The sequence below is a fragment of the Parasteatoda tepidariorum genome, chromosome 2 (assembly GCF_043381705.1).
Source record: "Parasteatoda tepidariorum isolate YZ-2023 chromosome 2, CAS_Ptep_4.0, whole genome shotgun sequence".
Taxonomy (NCBI): domain Eukaryota; kingdom Metazoa; phylum Arthropoda; class Arachnida; order Araneae; family Theridiidae; genus Parasteatoda; species Parasteatoda tepidariorum.
Genome location: NC_092205.1, coordinates 98670274 through 98677627, shown reverse-complemented (window position 1 = coordinate 98677627; position 7354 = coordinate 98670274). Strand labels below are relative to the sequence as shown.

Here is a 7354-nt window from a genome sequence, read left to right as displayed (position 1 = left end):
TCTGTACATTTATTTCTTTAAATTTGTTTATATATTTTTCAGGGTGCGCTGATGAAAGCATAGAGTTGAACGCTGACCAACACCAACGGTCACCAACACGCTGACCTCAGTCAGTGATGCTTGACGTTCCATTGGGAACCATGTCTGGATGATCTGCAAGACTATTGAGTGCATTTGTAGCTATGCAAAGCTATGAAGTCCAAACTTCTTCTTAAAATTATGGTTATAAATATGGTTTTAAAATTACATTTAAATAATATGCTTCAGTTGAATGGTTATTTAATTAACAAAACTACCCAGTTTTTAGTCAACAACTAAGTCAGTTTTTTGTAAGCATCTCTTTAAATATATTAGTAAAATGCTATTTTTGGTATGTAACAATTGTAATGGGAAGAAAAAAATTTGCACAATTAAAATGATTTATCAACAAACCCAAAGATAAATTTCTATTAACATGATAAAGTGAATAGAAAAAACAGTATGTACTTAAAGTTACATAAATACAATAGATTTTGAGAAACAAGAAAATCCCCCTCCCCCCCAAAAAAAAACTGTACTTACCCGAAATATTAGGAACGAAAATTGTACTTTTGGATCAGCAGCATAACTTTTAAAAAGAAATAAGATTTGTTATCACAGCCATTAGGATGAAGTCTATTAAGACCATGCCCATTTCACCCTAAAAATATAAAAAATTGTATTAGCATTAAAATAAATTTGAGATGCATGATGTAGAGAATTATCAACTGTTTGAAATTGCTAACTTATTGAATTGAATAAATGGGTCGGTATCACAAGAACTAGATACTGCAACGAGTTTGATTAAAATTTATAAGCTTTACGCCAATATGGCGACAATCTTCGTGAAACGTTCTACAAAAGTCACTGAAATAATATGCATGGGTGACAAATTTGTTGAAATGTTTAGAATTAACAAAATGGCAATGAAAAAAATTTTTTTTGTACTGAATTCCATGCATTTGAAATTTTTTTTTCTAAATTTATTATTCTAAGCTGAAGGCTTCGGCAGCGAATATAATAGAAATACATAAGTATAGAAGTTCTCCCGCCTGTTTCAGGGTGCCAACAATCTAGAAAAATTTTAAAAGTGGTGTCAACTACTTCATGATGTTCTTGTACATTTTAAAGGCTTTAATTTTAGGGAAGTTTTAGGAATACAATTTGTCAGCTGTTAACACATAAATTTAGAAATATTTTTCGATGACAATTGCTACCAGCTTTTAAATTTTTCTGGAAAGTGGCTACTCTGGAGAGGTCTCTCCACGCACTTCCCTTTTTCATTAGTATGTTGAATTTATTATTCTACTCAGTATGTTTAAATTATTTATAAATGTTATAGCTTTTTTTTTAAACTGAACTTTAATAAATAGTACTCCTAAATCATTCTATATCAAACTATTAGTTTTTAAATGTTGGGGATAGAGAGGAACAGGATAGTTAAGAAAAAAGATTTTACATCTTATATTATAACTACGGTAAAAGCATACCTAGTGTTTATAATAATTATTCTTAATGTTGTTGATAAAAATTACTTTACATGATATTTACTATTTCAGACAATGCATTTGTTAAAATAAAAAAAACTGAAGTTCCGATTTATGTATAAGATGCATTGCAGTGTAATGCTATTGATGTGTATGGTTTTAATTTTTTATGTCGATAGAAGTTCATGAAAACTGCATTTATCTAAAAACAGAGAACTTTAATTTTTTTTATTAATATTTATTAATGCAAATAAATTCTAGTGAAGTTTCATTATTATATGTGTCCTGATTTCTGTTTTTTATTTTCTGTCTCTTATTACATGCTGTCTCTTATTTCATAGCATGTGTACCATAACATAAATTATGCAAATGTAAGTTCTATTTTTTACCCTCAAGTTTATCTACCACATTAAGTTTTTGGACCACTAAAAGAATAGTAGTCCCATTGGTCTACTAAAGTTTTCTCGTTTGGTGTGACACTAAAAACTTACAATACTATAATTTATGCCTGACCAAATTCTACAAGACAACAGAAAAGTCTGAGGCATCTGAAACAGGCTTCCCCGACCCAGGAGTGACTATTTCCTCTAATCAGATAGCTTATTATAGTGACTAACTAGGCTTGTTGTAAGAGTGGGAAAAGAATAAAAATGCTAAAATACACATATCAACTCATGAAAAAATAATTAAAAAAAAGTATGTAAAACTAATTTTCATTATTTACATACTTATTTAGAGTTATCTTTAATTTGTGCACATTAGCAGTCTAACAAACTAAAGATTATCATGATTAAATAGGATAACATAGTAAAGTAAAACAAAATAATGTAGAAATATTAAGAAAAATAGACACAAGAGATATTTTTTTTAATTCCGGAATTTTTTTCTGATGTTTAAAAAGTTTGAAATTTTGTCCAAAGTCAGATGAATCTCTTGCCTGGCTATAAAAGAAATCAGCTATAAAATTGAAATGTTATGAATACATTACACCAAAGACCATAATAATCTTCAATTGGTAACAATCTTCAATAATTAAGAGTTTAAAAAAAGGATGGTAGATTTTGACTTGAAAATATTTTGTATTTCATATAAACTTTGCACTTTATACACAATAGATTTACTTAATGAACAGAAAACATTGAGAAAAATATTATAAAAACTTTAAAATGGCAAATTAAATTGATCATTAATTTTTGTAAAGATTAAAAATTTTTTGGCTGAAGCAATATAACAAAAGCAAAAGAAACATTAAATAAGTTGTATGTGAAAACTAAAAACTAATCTATAAAAATAAACAGACTTTTAATAAAATAATTTCATCAACAAATAACTTGAATGAAATGCTTATTACTTTACCACACTTAGTGAAAAACTAGAATTTAAAAGAAAAACAAAAATTTTAAACATAGAAATGTTTAATAAATATAAATTATTATATCTTCCTCTTACAAAGTAAATATCATGTTTTTAAAAAAAGCCACAAAATATAAGTAAACAGCAAAAAAGGAAGAAATAATTACACCTGCATAAAGAAATATTTTTGGTGGAAAATGTAGACCTCCAACTTTTTTTAACACATAAAAATTAAATAAAATAATTAAATTTATTTTGCAAAGCTAACTGAAAAATACCTTGTTTTCATGCTCTCTTGTCAACCCATACCACAAGGATAAATAGATCCTGAACCTGTGTTCATCATCCAGTGTACTTTGTAAAAAGTCATTTCAAACTTGAGAATATGCTCTGAAAGAGAATAGAAAAATGTTATAAAATTTCAACTAAACATCCATAGAAGAGTATTTAACAATGTTTCAGAGTAAAGACATGACAACTTACTTCATTGAAATGAAGTAAATTTTCATGCCTGGGAAAAAAAATCAAAATTGAAGCTAAGAGGACAAGGTTTATTCACAGTGGAGAAAACTGACAAACGAAACCACTAAAGTCAAAGTTGGCACGCATTTGACAATTGACTGTTTTATCCAGATTTAACCATAGTTTTAACAGTCATATCAGAAACCTAAAATTTTAGGTGAGAAAATAATTAGCTAATACAAATGTGAAGTAATTATAAATAAATATACAAAGAAAATAACAAGTGATCAACTATGATGTTCAATCGTTCTGACATTAACCCCCTTTNTGAAAAATGTAGACCTCCAACTTTTTTTAACACATAAAAATTAAATTAAATAATTAAATTTATTTTGCCAAGCTAACTGAAAAATACCTTGTTTTCATACTCTCTTGTCAACCCATACCACAAGGATAAATAGATCCTGAACCTGTGTTCCTCATCCAGTGTACTTTGTAAAAAGTCATTTCAAACTTGAGAATATGCTCTGAAAGAGAATAGAAAAATGTTATAAAATTTCAACTAAACATCCATAGAAGAGTATTTAACAATGTTTCAGAGTAAAGGCATGACAACTTACTTCATTGAAATGAAGTAAATTTTCATGCCTGGGAAAAAAATCAAAATTGAAGCTAAGAGGACAAGGTTTATTCACAGTGGAGAAAACTGACAAACGAAACCACTAAAGTCAAAGTTGGCACGCATTTGACAATTGACTGTTTTATCCAGATTTAACCATAGTTTTAACAGTCATATCAGAAACCTAAAATTTTAGGTGAGAAAATAATTAGCTAATACAAATGTGAAGTAATTATAAATAAATATACAAAGAAAATAACAAGTGATCAACTATGATGTTCAATCGTTCTGACATTAACCCCCTTTTAGTTTTGAGAATCACTGTCGAAAATCATAAGCTTTGGTGAAGAGGATGATTATCAATAATAAATAGTTATGACTCAGAATTTGTAAAATTGCAATTTATCTAATTCACTACTGGAAAAAAAATATAGAAATTGAGAACAATTGTGATTTCTTTTTTTTTTTTCAGCACAAAGTACAGTCACTGAAAAATAGAAAGTCTAATAAATGAAGTTACAAAATAAAAAAATAGAAGAAAATCTTTTTTCCTCCCCACAGAGCTAATAAAATAAGTCAGAGTTTAACAGATAAAACAGTTGCTACAGTCAAATTTTTAATTTTCACTTCAAATCTATTGCAGTTTATAAGTAGTATTTTCCATTTGAAATATCTAAATGATAGATAAAATTTATTGAAAATAATATATTTGATTAAATTTGTGTGAATACAATATTTTCATATTAAGTTATGCTGAAGCTACCAAATATTATACACCAGTGTTTTCATCATAGAAAAAAAATGGGTGAGAATTTCTCAAAAACAGGGTAAGATTTCTAAAAACTGAAAAAATACATATAGCCTTGAAAAAAAAATTTCTTTCATTATAATACATTTTTAACATCTTCTATTTTTTAAAGCATTGAATATTCTTGCTGCATCATAGAAGATTTTGCCTTTACTAGGTATTTGTCCATCTTACATTAGTGCAAAAAACATTAGATCAGAAGAAGATTAGAATGTGAAGATCTGATCATTAGATCAAAAATCATTCCGGGTGGTCTGCTTATTTTTTTCACGCTGCACACATGAGCATGAAAAACAAATAATGTGAATTACAAAAAAAATCCACAGGTTGATATTATACAATTATTAGTGACAACTTTAGTTTTAATTAAGCTAAGAAATCTGTCTAAATTGTACCATCAATATTCAGACGAATAACAACTTCCAACTCAACAATTAGAACAATAGTAATTATCTGTAATGTAAACTTAACAGTTATAATATATCGGACATAATAACCTTAAAATATAAATAATACATTAGTCATTAAGAAAGCAAATAAATTATTTTAGATACATTTTTAATATATGATGTATAATATGAATAATAATTATATGAGTAATTATAATGCAAATATTATGCATGATTGAAATAATTAAGTAGATGGGTGTTTAATAAAATATCTTCAATGACAAAAAAGATACTTGTCATGGTTTTTATAAGTTTTTGCCACATTTCGACAAACAGTTTATTTTACTTTTTGACAGGTTTTTGACATGTCGTGTCAAAACCAGCTTTTGATGCAAAAACTAAAACCCTGGATAGTAAATGAAATCTCTCCAGGAATTTTTCCATATCACAAGAACCTGTCGTGTAAATTGCAATTGCCAATGCATTTAATGGATTTCAAAATCTAAATTTAAAAAAAAAAAAAAAGATATACAATCTTGATTGGAGGTTATGAGATATATACCCTTCAAGTTGGTCTTCGTCTGTAAGGTGTCCAGTACCTTGTAAGCCACTGCCCGGAAGTTGCAAATATTTGGAGATTATTCAGCTACAGATCATGATAGGGAAATCTTTCCATTGCCCAAGAATATATATGTTTTTTTTCTCCCGAGTAACACTTTTTCCTAGAGAAATATCAAACATTAATACAACTTTTTATAAAGCATCTTATAATTACAATCTAATTGATAATATAGATTGTATAAAGATTTTCAAGCTACAATAAATCTTTTTCAAATATATGATAACTAAAATACAATAAGCAAGAAAAATAAATTTAACGGCTTAAAACAGCTGTAATCCTTCAATATTTTACGTAAACAAGTAATATAAAACTCTTTTTTTAGAAAAAAAATTATGATCTAAAAATTATTGAAATTATAATGAATTTTAATTAATACAACTAAATATAACAGGTGCACAACTCCAAATCACAATTTACCTCACAACTTAGCAAAGGAATTTTTAAAATCATATAATGTTAAGTATGAATACTTAAACCAAATTTTAAATATAATATACTGATATTACACCTACATTTTAGAAAAATTTAAAAATGAAAATTATTACATTTTATATCTTTTAAGAAAATCAATATAGAAATGCATAAAATATTTACTAGTATAATAAATGGTTAAACTGAGCTCAAAAATAAGTAACCTTAAAATTAAATCATGAAATACCTATTGCCTTTTAATATATTGCACAATGTAACCTATATTAAAACTTAATTTAAGCCAAGGGTCAGCAAATTAGTAGATAGAAAGAATAAAAAACAAAAGAAGTAACAAAAATTACAAATTTGCAATGTAAAACCAAAGCAACTAACAGAAAGCTTACTTGTTACTCACATTAAATGGTTAATTCTATGTAGCTGAACTATAAAAAAGTATTCTTTTAATTTGAGTGTTGTAAAATCACCGGAAAATTAAAACATTAATACATTTGAAAATGTAAACAGATTTAAAACTCAATTTAGACCACCGCTGATCACAGTAGTTTATAGGAAAATAAATAAAACACAAGAAACAACAAACATTTCAAATAGTAGATTTGCAGAGTTAAGCTAAAGAACTAACTTCATCCAATAACAAAAAGTCAATTTGTTACTGAAATAAAAAGAGTGCTTTTTAATTTAAAGATTTCATGAATTGTTTCATTATGGCAGCTGTAACTGAGAAATAATAATTGTAAATACATAAAATTGTAAATAAAAACACTTAATTTAATATAACGGAAGTGATATTATATTGTAGTTACAAAAACAAAACTAAAAAATCTATCTGGAAAAAAAGACAAATGTACAGACAGAGCGACTAGCAAATTTAAGATTTCCAATAACAGCGCTTCGCCAAAGCCGTTCGTTAACCAATCAAATTCAACGATGCGCGTACAAATTTGCACCTCAGAACTTAAGAGGGTTATGATGTATTTGCATTTGGGAAAAAGTCGCCAATTCAATGATTGATGATCCTAGTATCTTTTTAAAAATCCTAGTTAACGACTTTGATTTTAATCTTTTTGTTTTGAAAACCCATTTTTCAAGATATGGTTAGATGTGCCATAATAAGAGTGTTTTTTTCGTGATTTATACTTCTTTTGAAATAAAGAGAAATACTTG

At 27.1% G+C, this 7354-nt stretch overlaps 1 long non-coding RNA gene across 3 annotated transcripts in view; it reads right to left on the bottom strand.

Annotated features, from left to right (window-relative positions):
* Nucleotides 1-7083, bottom strand: part of LOC107445329 (uncharacterized) — an 8234-nt gene extending 1151 nt beyond the window's left edge. The window contains exons 1-4 of one of the 3 annotated variants that reach the window (XR_011636268.1): nt 6813-6948; nt 5669-5858; nt 3342-3525; nt 3137-3248 (exon numbers count right to left, since the gene is read on the bottom strand). This is a non-coding gene — a long non-coding RNA (uncharacterized lncRNA). Of the gene's footprint in view, nt 1-3136; nt 3249-3341; nt 3526-5668; nt 5859-6573 lie in introns of those variants that run through there. The other 2 variants (XR_011636269.1, XR_011636270.1) reach the window with 2 other exon arrangements.
* Between the last annotated feature and the right edge of the window lie 271 nt (nt 7084-7354).